The sequence below is a fragment of the Vombatus ursinus genome, unplaced genomic scaffold, assembly GCF_900497805.2.
Source record: "Vombatus ursinus unplaced genomic scaffold, bare-nosed wombat genome assembly UNPS02010284.1, whole genome shotgun sequence".
In the NCBI taxonomy this organism is placed as follows: domain Eukaryota; kingdom Metazoa; phylum Chordata; class Mammalia; order Diprotodontia; family Vombatidae; genus Vombatus; species Vombatus ursinus.
Genome location: NW_020950062.1, coordinates 14,702,290 through 14,720,891, shown reverse-complemented (window position 1 = coordinate 14,720,891; position 18,602 = coordinate 14,702,290). Strand labels below are relative to the sequence as shown.

Sequence of the window (18,602 nt, the reverse complement as noted above, 5' to 3'; positions counted from 1 at the left end):
GAAAAGAAAAAAAAAGCAAAGCAGATGATGAATTTCCATTTCTAGACTCTGGTATGCAGTTAGATGTGCAAACTATAGAGCTCTTCCATGTGTATACATAAGTATGTGTGATTGTGCACATACATAGATTAGATTAAGCCTAACATTATAGCCAGTACAGTTCTTTTTAAATCTTAACTTCATCATTCCAGTTCAGCTATACCATCCAACTTTGTGTCACTGGCACATTTTTTAGTATGTCATCTATACTTTTACACAAGCAATAGATTAAAAAAAACTGAAAAAAAAAACCTCTAAGCTGCATAAGACCAAGCATAGATCCCTGAAACTACTCCCTTGGTGATCTCCTAGGCTGACACAGAATCATTAAAAACTTCTCTTTGAATTAAAATATTTAAACAGTTTTGAATCCATATTTTTAGGTATTCTGTAAACAACATGTATCCTCTGTTACAGTTCTTTGCTAGTACAAAGAGTGATATAAATATTATATGATATCCAACCTTTGTTTCTATCTGGGTATATCCCCCAAGAGTGAGATTGTTAAGTTACAGTATATGAACAGTTTAGTCAGTTTTCTTGCATAATTCTAAACACATATTGAAAATTTTTGGACTGCTTCAGAGTTCCATCAATAATGCACCAGAGTACTCTTAAAGATCCTCAACATTATTATCAGTTTAAAAAATATTTTTCCCAATGTGCACAGATAAAGGTGAAGCTGTAGTATTACTTTAATTTGTATTTATCCTACTATTTATGGCCATTTACATTTTAGAAATCTTCTTTTGAAAATTGTTCATATTGTCCAAACACTGTATCTATTAAGCACCTTCTATGTGCCAGGTACTGTGCTAAGTGCAGGGGATACAGAAAGACGCAAGGCAACCACTGCTCTCAAGAATCTAATTGAAGAGTCAACATCCATACAAATATACAAAGAAAAGATAAATACATATGGAATATATATATATATATACATATCTTAGATGTCAGACCTATCAGTAATGTTTGACAAATATATTTTCCCCTTCTATTGTTTTTTTCTAATTTTGCCTTGTCTAAAAGATTGTAAATTTTATGTAGTCGATAAGTATTCAATAAGGGCCTACTACATCTCAGGCACTTTGTTAAGTACTGGAGAGAAAAGAAATATAAAAAGCAGCCCTTGCTGTCAAGAAATTCAAAGTCCAAGGGTGAAAACAGCATGTAAGCAACTATGAACAAACAAGATATGTACAGGATACATTAGAAATAAATCAATACAGGAAAAACACTAGAATTAAGGGAAATTAGGAAAGAAGTTCAGATTTTAGTTGGAATTTGAAGAAAGCCAGAGAATCCAGGAGGTGGAGATGATAAGGAAGAGAATTCCAGGCTTGGGGAATAGCCAGTGAAATTGAACAGAATTAAGAAATGAATTGTCTTTCGAGAGGAACAGCAAAGAGGCCAGTGTTTCCGGATTCCAAAGTACACCTCACAGAGGGAGAATGTGAATAAGGTGGAAGAAGACTGGAAATGTAGGAAGAGATCAGGTTATGAAGGGCTTTGAATGCCAAACAGAGGATTGTGTTATTTGTTCTTGGAAGTGATAAGGGAGATAGGGAGTTGGGGGCACAGGAATGACATGATCACATTTGTGCTTTAGGAAGATCATTTGACAGTTAAATGGAGAATAGACTGAAGTGGAGAGAGACTTGAGGCAGAGAGACCTGTAATTACAATTTTTAAAAATACATTGATAAAACTCTAAAAACACATTGAAGCAATTAAGATAGGTTTAGTATCAATGAAATGATAGTCATACTCTATTTAGCCAAGGCCAGAACACGTTTGAAATACTGTGTTCAGTTTGATTACTGTTCCCAGAGCAAGAGTGTATGTACGCATTGGAAGGAAGAAAAGAAGGGAGGAAGAGAGGAAGAAGTAAGGAAGAGAGGGAGGAAGAGGGGAGAGAGGAAGGAAGGGAGGGAGGAAAAAGGAAACCAGCAATTATTAAGTGCCTACTGTGTGCCAGACTCTGTGCTAAGCATTTTTCAAGTATTTTTCCCCATTATTCCTGTAGTATCTGGGAATTCAGGCAAAGTTATAAGTGTGCAGCAAAAACAAAAGTACATGTTCTCTTCTATTATATGAGTTACAGTAAGGGGAATAGGTTAATAATGAAGATTTGCAAGATTTCATCAATTTCCGTTAGAGTACATTAGCTAAAGGATAATAGGTTGGTATCCTTCAAACCCTAAGCAAGGCTCTTATTCTCCCCTATATTTCAGTTTTTTTTCAGAATTCTAGGCTACTTCTGGGCCATACCACAACAATTGAAATGAATGAGAGGAAAAGGTTTTTTTGTTTGTTTGTTTGCTTATGCAATGCCAAACTAAGTCTGATTTCCCTTCTCCATTCAAATAAATTGACCCATTGGTTACATTGACCAAATCAAGAAATAATTTTGAGAACATATAGACACAGCATATGTCAAATGTCTATGTGTGAAAGCATAGAGCAGAAAACTAAGTTCCACATAAACAAATAATGCATCCTATAATTTCTTCCTAATTTATTATTATTAAACATAGTCTAATTATATGGTCTTTAAATCAAACATACACCTTACTTTTTCTACTCTCTTAATTACACTCTAATATTTCCCTATCAATCAATATATCAGTGAAATATGAGTAGAGGAAAGGGAAGGAGATTAAACTTAAATTGCTTCACTTTTAGTGATCTTAGTGAAAGCTGTAAAAGGTTAGCTAAATTGATCAATCAATTAGCATCAATAAGCAACTATATTCCAGGCACTTTGCCAGGTGCAGAGTGTATAAATACAAAGAATGAAACACTCTACTTTCAGAATGAATTGAAATTAATTGATAAATTAAAATTCTGTCATTCTACTATCCTATAAATATGAATAATTAAATGGATCTGGAATTTTTCACTTTTGAGATAATACTTTTCTCTCAAGGGATTATTGAAGATATTTATTTAACCAATAAATTAAAACCCAAGTTATATTTATAGTATCATGAGTATACTAGGCAAACTTATTTGAAACAAAACTAAATGTTTAATATTTTAAATTACACATAATATAATGAGAATGGACTTGGGGTGTAAAGCTTTTAATAAATTTATAACGTTCATCTTTGAAAAAAATTAACTAAATGACAAAATGTCAACACAAATTTTGAAAAAAAGACAAATAATCTCTATTAGATAATCTGATTATTAATTATTCATTTTTATGAAAATGGAAAGCATTAAAGAATATTATGGTTAAAGGTGACTTTGTAAAAATGTATGCTCTACATGCAATCATTCTTAAAATCTAAAACAGGTTTGTATTCATTCACCTTGTTGAATAATATACAAGACACAAATGATAGCACATCCCAAATATACTTCCTTTTTTATTAGACATAAAAGATAGCTGAGCAATAAGAAATAAATGAAGAAGAACCTCATTCTCAGAAAAGATTAAAATGCCAAAAATATAGTAAATAAAATGAATGTTTTGTAGTTCTACATTTTTTTATGCTGAACTGAAATTTGTATCTAAAATCAGCACTGCGATAAGGATAAAAATACAACACTGTTGATTGATAGATTTATGGTCAGATTGACAAGATTCTGTCAAATAAGTTATGTACATTTTTTACTAGTCATAAATAACCTCAAATTTAAGATTAAAGCCTAAATATTAATGAAGAAACCTATTAAAGGAAATGCATATAATTCTTGGCTAATATTTGAATATAAATACTGCTTATTTAATTAGGCCTAGTAATAGTATCTAATTTAAATAATGACTTAACAAAGTTTTGAAGCTAGTTAAAAATACAAGAAAACTTAGTTCATGCCCTAATAAAGAACCCAATAACTGAATAATGAAAAACATAAGCAAAAATACACTCTACCTGTCAGAAAATTTTTAGTTAATTAATTTGTTTTCTTTTTTTTCTTTGCCTTTTTTACATACAACATACATGTTATACATCATCCCTGTATCTGAAAAAATTGTATTTGGTTTCTATGCACAGTTGGCAATATTTTGTTTTTTTTATTTTTGAAATTAAGTATTTTAAGATATGAAAGACTTCTGAAAAGATAAAGAAGAAAGAGGTCACAAGGAAGTCTGTCTTCTCAATATTTCAAAATGTAAATTTGAAGGGAATATGGTACAGTGCAACTGTTAGTTCCTGGTTTGGAATTCAAGCATTTAGTTTCAAATTCTAACCATATGGCCTAAAGCAAATCATTTAACCTATCAGAACCTCAGTTTCTTCACATTTAAAATGACATATAGGACCATATGCTCTTTAAATTCCCTTCCAACTCTTAGTCTATGATTATATCATCATCAATGTGAGTAATTCCCTGATTGGTGTAGACCATAATCCAAAGACTCTTTCTCATTTCAAAAAGATCTATTCTATATTCCCAAATAAATCTTACATAGTGAATTTATCTAAATCATTAGAGGCTTTCTAGTAGATTGGGGTTCTTAATATTACGTGTGCATGTGGTTGTGATGGATATCTTTGGCCATCTGGTTATGCCTATGGACCCCTTCTAAGAATAACTTTTTTAAATGCATAAAATAAACACATAGTATTACAAAGAAAACCAATCATATTATAATAGTTATCATAATGGATATTTTACATGTCCAGAAACCAGGCTAAGAACCTGTTCTATATAATTTAACATTCCAGGTATACCAATGCAGTACTTGTTCCATCTGTTTCATCTTTTACTCATTACCTGACTGGCCCACCTCCTTTTTCAGGCTTACATTTGTCATATATTTTATATCACTTTTTGTACAGGTCTTCATTGATTGTATTCAGCTGCCCCTTTTAACCACTATTTGCTGTTCATTATTTCAGTTATGTCTGATTTTTTGTGACCCAATTTGAGGCTTTCTTTAAGAGTGGTTTACCATTTCCTTTTCCAATTCATTTTACAGATGAGGAAACTGAGGCAAACAGGGTTAAGTGATTTGCTCAGGGTCACATAGGTAGTAAGTGCCTGAGATCTGCTTTGAACTCAGGAAAATGTGTCTTGCTTCTAGGCCCAGCACTCTATCCACTGCACATTGCCATAACCATCACACATATCTTTATAACCTTTGATTCATCTGAAATTTTTATTTCACATTATCTCACAAGGAGACTACATAAAGCAAAAGAAAAATAGTTTTAATATAAAAATGGGTTTTTAATTCAAGGAGCAGCTTTGAATGCTGAAAGCTCTAATAAAATACATACTTATCTCTCCTTTTTATTCAGTTTTGGGCCTAGCTCATCAACTAGCTTTATTACTTGTCTAAGATATTGGTACCGATGGACTATAGATCCAAATGCATGTAATCATTCAGACTAGATACATGATTCTTCTCTTTGATTTTTTCCATGTTTTAAATTTTTAGGTCAATCTCTTTTGTGCATCTGTTTACCTCATGGAATAGGTTTTCTGCTGATCATATTTAATTCTAGAATACTACAGTGTGTATGGGGGAGGGGGTGGGGCAGAGTCAAGATAGCAGAGTGAGAGGTCACAATTTTGTATTAATTCCCTCACAACCTCCTCCACAATGACATAGAAATAATTCCAAAATGAATTCTGATAGGGAAAGCCAAGGAAAAACCACAGTGAGTCATTTTTTTTTTTCCAGCCCAGGGAATTTTAGAAAGATAGAGAGATTTCTGGACACTAGAGTAGAGTCTAGCCAGGTGTGCAACAAAATAGCAGTGACTCAGCAACAGGCTGAAGTACCATGGGTTGTGATGTCAGCTAAAAAGAAAAAAAAATATTTTTTGTTTTGTTTTTAGAGTTTTTTCTTTAAATAGTATTTTATTTTTTTCCCATAATTGCATATCAAGAAAATTTTTAGCATTCATTTTTACAAGATTTTGAGTTCCAAATTTTTCTTCCTCCCTTCTTCTCCTCCCCTCTTCTGAAAGTGGTAGGCAGTTTGATATAGTTTATACATATACTATCTTGTAAAACATTTCCATATTCATCACAGTTGTGGAAGAAGAAACAGATCAAAAGAAAAAAAACACAAGAAAGAATAAAGTTAAGTGAAAAAATTATGCTTTGATCTGCATTCAGAGTCCATCAGTTCTTTATCTGGATATGGATAGCATTTTCCTTTGTGAGTCCTTTGTACTTGTCTTAGATCATTGTGTTGCTGAGAAGAGCTGAATCATTCTTAGCTGATCATCACACGATGTTGCTGATACTGTATACAATGTTTTCCTGTTTCTGCTCATTTCACTTAGCATCAGTTTGTACAAGTCTTTCCAGGTTTTTCTGAAATGTTCCTATTCATCATTTCTTATTGCACAATAGTATTCCATTACATTCACGTGCCATAGCTTGTTCAGCCATTCCTCAGTTGATGGGCATCCCCTGAATTTCCAATATTTTTTCACCACTAATTTATTTTTACATGTGTAAATCCTTTTCCCTTTTTTATGATCTTTTTGGGATACAGATCTAGAAGTGGTATTGCTGGATCAAAGGGTATGCACAGTTTGGTTGCCCTTTGGCCATAGTTCCAAATTGCTCTCCAGAATAGTTGAATCAGTTCTCAACTCCACCAACTTAACATTAGTGTCTCTATTTCCCCACATCTTCTCCAAAATTTATCATTTTCCTTTTTTTTGTCATATTAGCCAATCTTATAGGTATAAGGTGGTACCTCAGAGTTTTCTTAATTTGCATTTCTCTAATCAATATTGATTTAGAGCATTTTTTCATATTACTATAGATAGCTATAATTTCTTCATCTGAAAACTACCTGTTCATATCCTTTGACTATTTATCAATTGGGGGATGACTTGTATTGTTATAAATTTGACTCAGTTCTCTATATATTTCAGAAATTAGGCCGTTGTCAGAGATCCTGGCTGTAAAAATTGTTTCTGCTTCCCTTCTAATCATGTATCCTTTCCACCTCACCAGTGTTTTGCTTCGGCCTACTACATGCCCTAATCTGTCCTCCCTTCTGTCAGTCCCCATGCACCCCCCACCCCTTTACTTAGTATCCTCCTCTACTATTTCCCTGTTGGTAAGATAGATTTCTATATTCAACTGATTGTGTGTATTATTCCCTCTTTGAGGCAATACTGATGAGAGTAAGGTTTCAGCAATGCCCATCACCCCCATCCCATCTTCCACTCCACTGTAATAGGTCTTTCTTGCCTCTTCATATGAGATAATTTACCCAATTCTATCTCTCCCTTCCTTCTGCACCCATTGCACTCCTCTTTCTCATCACTTAATTTTTTTTTATGTCATTCCCTCAAATTCACCTTATACCCATACTCTCTGTCTATGTATATTCCTTCTATCTGCATTGTCAGTGATAAAATTTTTAAGAGTTACAAGTGTCATCTTCCCATATAGGGATATAAAGTTTAGCTCTATTGAATTATTTGTGTTCTTTCCCTTTTTGCCTGTTTATGCTTCTCTAGTCTCTTGATATGGGAAGTCAAATTTTTACTTTAGTTCAACTCTTTTCCTTATTAAGTTTTGAAATCCTCCCATTTTGTTGAATGACCATTTTTCCCTGTGATGTATTATGCATAATTTTGCCAGGTAAGTGATTCTTGGTTGTAGTCCTAGCTCCTTTGCCCTCTGGAATATCATGTTCCACAATCTCCAATCCATTAATGTTGCAGTGGCTAAATTCAGTATGAACCTGATTGTGACCCCCCAATACCTGAATTGTTTCTTTCTGGTCACTTGTAGTATTTTTTTCCTTGACCTTATCATTCTCCATTTTGGTCATAATATTCCTTGGGCTTTTTATTTTTCAGGACAAGATCTCTTTCCTAAGGTGATCAGTAGATTCTTTTTTGCCTCTTTTTTTTTATTAATTTGTTTATTTTTAGTTTTCAACATTCACTTCCGCAAGATTTTGAGTTCCAAATTTTCTCCCCTTCTCTCCCCTCCCACCACCTCAAGATGACATGCATTCTGAATACCCCTTCCCTAATCTGCCCTTTCTTCTAACACCCTCCCTTCTCTTATCCCCTTCCCCTTCAATTTTCCTGTAGGGCAGGATGGATTTCTATACCCCATTGCGTGTATATCTTATTTCCCATTTGCATGTGAAAACAATTTTTAACATTTGTTTTTAAAACTTTGGGTTCCACATTTTCTCCCTTCCTCCCTCCCCACTCACCCTCATTGAAAAGGCAAGCAAATTGATACAGGTTATACAGGTGTAGTAATGCAAAACCCATAATAGCCATGTTGTGAAAGACTATATTTCATTCCATTCTATCCCATTCCCCATTTATTCTATTCTCTCTTTTGACCCTGTCCCTCCTCAAAAGTGTTAGCATCTGATTACCCTCCATTCTATCAAATCCCCTTGTCTTATCCCCTTTCCCCCTATTTTCCCATACCCAACTGAATGTGTATGTTATTCCCTCCTTAAGCCAAATCAGATGAGAATAAGATTCACTCATTCCCTCTCATCTTTCCCCACTTCCCCTCCAGTGTAAAAACTTTTTTTTTCCATGTTATGTGAGATAATTTATCCCATTCTACTTCTCCCTTTCTCATTCTCCTGGCATAATCCTCTCTCACCCCTTAATTTTATTCTCCAGATATCAACCCTTCATCTTCAACTCACCCTGTGCCCTCTATCTATCTACCCTAATACTGACAAAGGTCTCATAAGTTACAAATATCATCTTTCCATGTAGGAATGTAAACAGTTCAACTTTAATAAGTCTCTTACAATTTCTGTTTCCTGTTTCCCTTTTTATGCTTCTCTTGAGTCTTATATTCGAAAGTTCAATTTTCTATTCAGCTCTGGTCTTTTCATCAAGAATACTTGAAAGTCTTCTATTTCACTGGATGTCCACTTTTTTCTCTGAAGGACTATACTCAGTTTTACTGGGTAGGTGATTCTTGACTATAATCTCATCTCCTTTACCCTCCAGAATATCATATTTCAAGCCCTCAGATCCTTTAATGTAGAAGTTACTAAATCTTGTGTTATTCTGATTGTTTTTCCACAACAATTTAATTGTTTCTTTCTGGCTGCTTGCAATATTTTCTCCTTGACCTGGGAACTCTGAAATTTGGCTATAATATTCCTAGGAGTTTTCCCTTGGGGATCTCTTTCAGGAGGTGATTGGTATATTCTTTCAATTTCTATTTTACCCTCTGGTTCTAGAATATCAGGATAGTTTTCCTTGATAGTTTCTTGAAAGATGATATCTGGGCTCCTTTTTTGATTATGACTTTCAGGTAGTCCAATAATTTTTAAATTCTCTCTCCTGGATCTATTTTCCAGATAAGTTGTTTTTCCAATGAGATATTTCACATTGTCTTCTTTTTTTTTTCATTTTTCTGGTTTTGTTTTACAATTTCTTGATTTCTCATGAAGTCATTAGTTTCCATTTGTTCCATTCTAGACTTCATTTTCCATTTGGCCAGTTTTTCTTTTTAAGGCATTCTTCTCCTCATTTGCTTTTTGGACCTCTTTTGCCATTTGGGTTAGCCCGTTTTTTTAAGGTGTAATTTTCTTCAGTATTTTTTTTGGGTCTCCTTTAGCAAGCTGTTGACTTGTTTTTCATGATTTTCTTGCATCATTCTCATTTCTCTTCCCAGTTTTTCCTCTATTTCTCTTGTTTCTCAAAGTCCTTTTTGAGCTCTTCCATGGCCTGGGACTCATCCATATATTTCTTGGAGACTTTGGATGTAGGAGTTTTTACTTTGTTGTCTTCTTCTGTTTTGATCTTCTTTGTCACCAAAGTGAAATTCTGTGGTCTGACATTTTTGTGCTGTTTGCTCATGATCTCAGCCAATTACTTGACTTTTAAACTTAACTCTTTGTTAAGGTAGGGGTCTGCTTCCAATGTAGAGGATGTACTTTCCCAAGCTTCAGGGGTTTTGTGCAGCTGTTTTCAGAGATATTTCTAGGGACCTGTAAATTTTCAGTTCTTCCAAGGTGCTATGATCAAAGGTGAGGTATTTACTTATTTCCTGGCCTGTGCTATGGTCTATGAGTGACAACAAGCACTCTTTTCTGCCTTGAACTGTGAGGAGGATTCCCTCTTCAGCACCATAAGCTCCACCATACCAGTACTTCTCCTCACCCAAGGACTGCCAACCAGAACTGTAACCCAAATCCAAGCACAGACAAAGCAAGAGAAAGCTGCCTCAGCACCAGCAAAGAGATCCCTGCAATCCTCCTCTGATAAGCCACTTGATCCCCCCATTGTCTTTGGACTGAGAGCTCTGGAAGCAGCCATTGCCCTGGGGCTGTGCCCAGACTGGGGCCTAACCATTCTCTTCGCTTACCTGGGTCAGACAGACCTTTCCTACTGACCTTCTAAGTTGTCTTTGGCATTTGTGGGTTGAGAAGTTTGGAAACTACTACAACTGTAGTGATTCAGTCCCCTGAGGCTTGTTCCAGTTTTGCTGGGTGTGGCCCACACTGAACTGGGCTCCTCTCCCAGGCTGATGCAACAGATCCTTCTCATCAACCATCCAGGGTTGTCTTGGGCTGGAAATTTATTTCACTCTGTCTTTTTGTGGATTCTGCTGCTCTAGAATTTGTTTAGCGTCATTTTTTACAGGTATTTGGAGGGATTTGGGTTAGAGCTCAATCAAGTCACTGCTTTTACTCCCCCCCTTTATCCCTTTATTTTTATAATAAGATGGTTCATAAGCTGACATTATCTTTTTGGTAGTCTTTCAGCTTATGCTTATGATGAACAGTGCAAAATGAGATTACTATATCCCATCAATTGAAATTTATTTTTGCCTTTTAGCAAATAATGAAACAAGCTCTTCAAACTCCCACATGTATCTTTGAAAGGATGACCAGCAAACTGTTCTTCCAATTAATGAAAACATCATTATGTTTTCTAGTTTTGTTTATAGAGAATATGCTAGTAGTGATATAGTTTAGAATCTTTTAGCAGTATATAAACTTGTGAGACATTTAAAAAGAATACTACATATGAAATACTAACAGTTAAATTAATGTTCAAGATGGTCTAAAGGTTATATAATTTTTAACACCCCATGTACTTTTTTTTGGCTACTCTACCACCATCACTGAAAAAAAATTAGAGAGCTTATGCATAACTGAAGGCGATTTTGTATTTTTCTTTTATTCACACGTCCGTATGGGCAAAAAATTAATCACCTAGTGAACAATGTACTGATAATGTCTCTCCATGTTTAGTATGACTAGTTCTCAGAAAATAAATACAAGCTATTCTAGGGATTTTACTCAAACTTTTTTTTAACTTGGTTGAACTGGCATTCTTCCAGAACAGTCTTTCAGATCCCACAGTCATTTCCTGTCATGATGTGATTAGCTGGGAGTTCTGTCAATATCATCTTAATATTCCAGTCAAGGAACAGCAATAAAAACCACCAAGAAGCAAAAGTCATAGAAGTACGGTGTAAGGGCAGAGCCAAGATGTCAGAGTAGAGAAAGAAACCCAGATGAACTTTCCCAACATTCTTCTCCAAACAATTCTAAAATGTGTCAATTCTAATTCTGGACTGGCTTAGCCAAGAGAAGGTCAAGGTGGGACATTTTTCCAGACCAAGAAAACTTAGGATAATAGGACAGGTCTATGACTTATTCACACAAAAATATTTATAGCAATTCTTTTTGTAGTGGCAAAGAACTGGAAATTGGGGGAAGTTTCATCAATTGGGAAATGACAACAAGTTATGGCATATGATTGTGATAGATTACTATTGTGCTATCAGAAATGATTAGGGGGTGATTTTAGAAGAACGTAGGAAGACCTATATAAATGATGCAGAATGAAGTGAGCAGAAACAGATCATTGTACATAGCAATAGCAAAATTGTAGTCATGATCAACTGTAAAAGACTTAGCTACTGTGATCAATACAATGATCCAAATGATCCAAGACAATTCTTAAGCACTCATGATGAAAAATGCTATTAAGAGACAGAGAGGGAGAGAGAGAGAGAGAGAGAGAGAGAGAGAGAGAGAGAGAGAGAATTGATGAACTCTGAGTGCAAATTGAAATTTTTTTCATTTTATTTTTCTTGCTTTTTTGTGACATGGCGGTTTTAGAAATATGTTTTGCATAACTTCACAGGTTTAATTGATATCATATTACTTGCCTTTCTTAGTAGATAGGGAAGGACTGGAAGAAGGAAGAGAATTTGGATCTTAACATTTTTTAAAAAGAATGTTAAAAATAAATAAACAGTAGATTTAAAATTAAGAAGAAGCTCATTGTAGTGGTCCAGAAACTACTGATTTTACAAGTCTGCCTTTATCAAATAGGTTATATCTCTGATCTTCATCTGTGAGAGATCTCCTCCCTTTTCTGGAAACTCCTTTGCCTAGATGAAACATCCCATTTGAGAAATTTTTGTGTCCTATATAGCCTCTCTAATGGTGCCTCTCTGACTATGATGTTAGAGGTAGGAAATAAATCTGCTGCCTCTCTACACAAAAACTTTGTACCTTCTTTTGCTTTATTTAAAAAGCCATACTGTGCTTCTCACATGTGTCTGCACAAAATTGGTAATAGTGGCAAGATCCCAAGATAATTAGCTACTGGGTCCAAAGGGCAACTCTTAAATGAATGCTGAACTTCTTTCTCCTTTTACCATATTACCAATGCCTATGCATTCCTTGCTAGCTTAGTCACAGATGGATTCTGCCCCTCAAGAGATTCAGGTATATCATTCTCTCTTGGTTTATGGATTTTGTCCTTTTCTATGTCCTTTTCCTTTCTATAATCTCAAATGTTTTATTTTGGGGAAAATGGAAAAAAGTTTGTAATAACTGTGAAATGAATGATAGGGATGAATAGAGGATGAAAAGAAAGAACATTGTGCAGTGTTTTGGGCTAATTTTGGGTTAAATAGTATACATGGGTAGCATATCAATTGAGAACTATTTAATAAATTATCCCAATATGACTTTGAAGTAGGAACAGAAGAAACTTAGTGGTAACCCAAGGATGGTGCTTAGCATGATGGAAATAGCAAAAAGTCTAGAGCTTTCAAAGTGAGAAGATTTTGCATTTTTGAAATGACTTTTGAGAAAGATTAAAAACTATGAAGGAACAGCAATGGATCTCATGTCAAAGGATACAATCTTCAAAAGAGGAAATATAAATTAATAAGTACTGCAAAACATTCTACCCAACAAACAAACAAACACACAAACACATAAATAAAGCAAATTTGAAGTATCATCTCATCCCTCATACTGGGAAAATAATTAAAAGCCATGAAACTCAATGATGACAGGTTTTGAGGAAACAGATACACCCATTCATTGTTTGTAGAATTACAAATTCATCTTTTTAAAGGCATTCTCACAGTACTAATTTATAAAACTAATCATAAATATAAGTATACCACTTGATTCTAATAATTTCATCCTTAGTAATATTTCCTGGCTACATAAAACAAATAAAGAGAGGGGGGAGGAATTAATTATATTTAATAAACATAGAACTTGTTGAGTAACTCTCCTTTAAGAGCCATCTAAAGAAAATAGAAGTAAGAGTAGATAATTGAAGATGGACACAAAAGAGTGACACATCTCTGTGAGGTCAGGAAGACAAAACTCTAAAATAATCTGAGATTAGATAAAAAGTGAAGATGTTAGTTAAGTTGTGAACCAGAGAAGAATCAAGGATGGGCTTGGACTAATGTTGAGCATGGATTGAATAATAGTAATTGATGACAATGAAAAGATAGAACTTTTTACTTCTATTTTACTTTTATTTTCTCTTCCAATGAGAATCATCTTTGAACTGGGAAGAATATAACAAAAAATGTTCAACAAGTAATTGAGAAACAAGATAAGTTAGGCAATGGCAAAAGGAAATCTAACCACTTTCAATGACTTTAATCACTTGACCCAAATGAACTCCATCCCAAGGTATTGAAAGAATTGATGGATGATATTTCTGTCAGTAATCTTTGAAACATTGTGGGAAATAAGATAGGTTCTACAAGACTAGAGGTGGTTAAATATCATTCCAATTTTAAGGAAGATAAAACAGTTATATTCTTCAAACTATCAGCTGACATGCCTGATCATAGATCCTGTTCAAATTTTTGAATGTATTGTTAGAGGGATGATCTGTTAACTCTTTGATGAAGAATCAGAGATTGTTACAATTAAGTAATAGTTCACTGTGAAACAATGTGGTATAGTGGAGAAAGAGAAGATTTAAGAATCATGGAGAGTTGGGTTGAAGTTTTACCTCTGATACATAAAGACTGCAACTGATTTTTCTTATAAATTGATACCAAATCTATCCTACTGGTCTCTCCTACTGCTGAAGATTTCTCCTAGCTAAAGACAAGAATATCAAATTGCTAACATATAGAAGGAGAATGTAAATGTTACTATTTGTTTTAATAGGAGTTCATAGTACATTTTAATAATTGCTTCATTTTAATAAAGATACAAAGGGAATTCTAGAACACAAAACAATGTCACACCGTCAAAGACTGGAAATGTATATATCATGATTCCATTCGTATCAGCTCTGAATTCATTAGTAGTACTTAGATTCAAGATTTAGAAGCATTCACAGTTCTCTAAGCGAGGTATGGGAACCATTAGGAGCCCTGGGAGTTTTTCATGGATTCAAAATTATTTTTCATAATAGTCCCCAAATGCTTTAATTTTAATGCAATTAATATCATTAGTGATAAACCACATAAACAGAAGCTCTGAAGAAGAAGGATGTCACAGATAATTTTTAAAAGTGTAAAAGAGATTGTGAGACCAACAAACATTGAGAACCAATTGACTTAGAACATCTCACAGTATTGTGCAGTTTGCCACATACTTGTTTAATGTTTATGAATGTAAACTGTCTTTTGAGAAACAGCAATCCCAGGATGTAAAGCAAGGCATATCTGAGGAAAACTTCTGGAAGTGTGCATAGATGTACAAGACTAGGAGTAGTCAAAGGATAATTCTGGGAAGACCAAAGAGAAAGAAACAGAGATAGAGATATAGAGAGGAGAAAGAGTGAAGAAAGGAGAGTAAGGGATGGAGAAGGAGTGGGAAAGGAAGAGGAGATGTGTGTGTGTGTGTGTGTGTGTGTGTGTGTGTGTGAGAGAGAGAGAGAGAGAGAGAGAGAGAGGAAAAGGAGGAGCAGGAGCAGGAGCCAGAGCAGGAGAAAGAGAAGAAGGAGGAATGAGTTGTCCACTTTGAGGAAAAGAATCATGTAGTAGGACTGTTTCCTCCCCAAAGCCTGCATTAAGAGGTACTGTGAAAATTGATGAATCCAAAAAAAGTTACATTTTCTACAGTATGGGTACAGTATCACACACTGTATCCAGACATCCCCTCACAAATGTTATGTCTTTTCTTTCCACCTCCCCAACCCCACACTGATGGTAAGATACTGATGTACTTCTCCTCTCCATTAATCAATCAGAAGTAACTTCTGCTCCCTGAAGTTATATGAATCTATAGTTGCCATACTTTCATCATGCTGATCAGTTCCTACTCTTTCTTCCAGGTGAATATTCTGTTTACGGGTCCTTCCTCGGATCCTTGGAGCTGGAGTTGGAGCTAGAACCACAGCACTCAGTGGGTTGGGGAACTTCAGTCTCTCTGGACTGCCATGGGCTTCTCAGTGGGTAGGGAGATAGGTTCTGAGAACCGGCCCTGGTGGCTAAGAGAGAAAGCAAGGCCCAGGAAGATGTAGAGAGCAATGGAGCAGCTCAACACCTGACTGACTAGCTGCTCTGCATCCTCATTGGTGGAACTGCCTAAAGGTTATAAAACTGCAGTCAACTTAAAACCTCCAAATACATTTTTAACCTTTTTTACTTCCTCCTTGAGCGTCCTGAACTGATATCAAGTTCATGCATATCATAAAATCACAGAATTTTAAAGATGGTTGTGAGTGGTTCTACAAACATTTGCTTTCAAGGCAATCAGATTCAGACATAATACACAGGCCAATGAATGGAAATGATGTCTTGCTGGTTCAGAGAAATTCTATTTTAGGAGCAGCTGTGAAGTTGTGTCTAAAACAAATTGTGCAGAGCTAACTGAACAGCAGCAGCAGCAAAACAGGGGATTGCTGTGGGTTTCCATGGAGAAGAAGGCATGGGTCAGGTGTTGTACTCCAGTGGTTTGATAATTTATCTAATGAGATAGTTAACCCTGATTATACTCTGTTCACCCAGTCAACTGATGCAACAACTTTTCAGCCTAATAGCAACTCTTACGTCAATCTTGATCACTTGAACTACTTCCAGTTTGCTGGACAGATCTTGGGTCTAGCTTTGAACCATAGTAGCTTGTTGTTCATTTGTGTCAGATTCTTCATGACCCCATTTGGGATTTTCTGAGCAAAGATACTGGAGTGTTTTGTCATTTCCTTCTCTCACTCATTTTGCAGATGAATTACTGAGGCAAACAGGGTTAAGTGACTTGCCTAGGGTCACACAATTAGTAAGTGTCTGAGGCTGGATTTGAAATCAGGATGAGTCTGTCTGATTCTTAGCCCAGTTCTCCATGTATTGTATCACCTAGTTGCCCACAGCACCTAGTCAACATTTACTTTTTGAGATCATTCTATAAGCAGATTCTTAATGTGTTTGAAGTAAAAGAAGAAGTACTTTTGAAATCTGGGGGTGCGAATATTCTTGTGAAACAAAACAATAGGAAATACGTCCAGTTTGTTACTGAACTCCCAATGACAAGAGCCATTCAGCCTCAGATCAGTGGTTTCTTAGAAGGCTTCCACATGTCCATTCTACCTTCCCTTATACAACTATTTTTTTGATGAGGCAATCAGGGTTAAGTGACTTGCCCAGGGTCACACAGCTAGTGTCAAGTGTCTGAGGCCAGATTTGAACTCAGGTCCTCCTGACTGCAAGGCCAGAGCTCTATCTACTGCACCACCTAGCTGCCCCCCTTATACAACTTTTTGATGGATATGAACAGGAATTTCTGCTTTTTGGTATGCTACAAATTCATATGAGTGATTGGATAAAAATATGCAGAATACAAAAGTTGTTCTGAAAGAGATAATTAAGTTGTTCGCTGGTTCTAAGAATTTGTGGAAAGCATAACTCAAGAGGAAAAAGTGCTTCCGTTGCAGTTTGTTACTGTCCTTTCCAGGGTCCCACATGTTTTTGCTAATATCATGGGTGGAAATGGATCGGAAAATTTTTACAACTGCTGTGCCCTACACTCCAGATCTGCTACCAACATCAAGTACATGCATCAACATGCCTGAATATCCAAGTAAAGAAATCTTTAAGGACAGGCTGCTTGTGGTGTAACATTGTGAGAGCTATGGTTATATGATGGCATGATGAAGTCTAAAAAACTCTTCTTACTACTGATGCACTATTTATGGTGGCAGAAGTCATTTAAGAAATTATCAACAGGGGCAGCTAGGTGGCCCAGTGGATAGAGCACCGGCCCTGAAGTCAGGAAGACCTGAGTTCAGATCAGACCAAACACTTGACACATACACACGTACTAGCTGTGTGACCTTGGGCAAGTCACTTAACCCCAATTGCCTCACCAAAAAAAATAAATAAATGAACAAAAAAAAATTATCAACAGAGAAGCAGTCTAAATTCAGCCCAGAGGCAGGGCTGTGTTTAAAATTCCTAAAGGATTCTTTATTGTATGTTTGTCAAAGTTTATGTTAACATTTAAAAAAAATTAAATTGCAACAGATTTCACTTATTTATATACACACACATATATTTACATGTATAATTATGTACATGTATATAGTTTTGTATTTGAAATAGCTCCTTTGCTCATTCATGTTGCCTTAATCTGTACCAAATGTGTTAAATCAAAATCCTATTTTACATTCCACTCTTGCTATTTAACTGTTAGGCTTTAAAGAGTAGTTTTTGTTTTCTTCTATTTTTGTTTTCAACTTCAATCATATATAGACTCTCTCAGGCTTGTACATTTTATTGTGTGCAAAGTGTCATTATTTTTTGAGAAAAAAAATGAGATGGGTTGAATTTGATTGTGTATAAAGCCACAAATATGTATTTTCTCATATTGTATCTATATTACAATGATGTTTTTAAGCTTTTAATATTTAAATATACAAAATAAAGATCAATGACATAGATAAATAAATGATGAAATGGCATCTAATTTTATATTAAAGTTTACACTGCATTGGACAAAAATGCTTTTATGTTAAACAAGTCAAATAGTCTTTAGTTTTTACACATTTCTTAATGTGATAGATTAGATCAAGATTTAGCAACGCTCAGCAGCGCAATACGTGCCTGAATCTTGCATTTTCTTCATATAAGATATTATTTTGGAAAATCCATTCCTGCAATTTACTTTTCAGAGCAAGTTGGTATTTGTAGTGTAGAGTAATGGAAAAAATTCACTGGAAATTTGGATTAAGGGTTCTCCTCTCAGCTTTGTCATTAAATAGCTATATGACCTTAAACAAAGAGATTCTGTTAGACTCTCTCTTCTAACAACAAAAATGTATGATTTTGAAAGAATGTCAAATACATTGATCAATGTGTAATTTGGGGTTAATAAAAGATTTTCTTTTTTAAAGGTTGCCATA

At 35.0% G+C, this 18,602-nt stretch overlaps 1 pseudogene; it reads left to right on the top strand.

Moving 5' to 3' along the window:
* LOC114037205 overlaps positions 1-17,352 on the top strand; it is a 47,068-nt pseudogene extending 29,716 nt beyond the window's left edge.
* Positions 17,353-18,602: the final 1,250 nt, after the last annotated feature.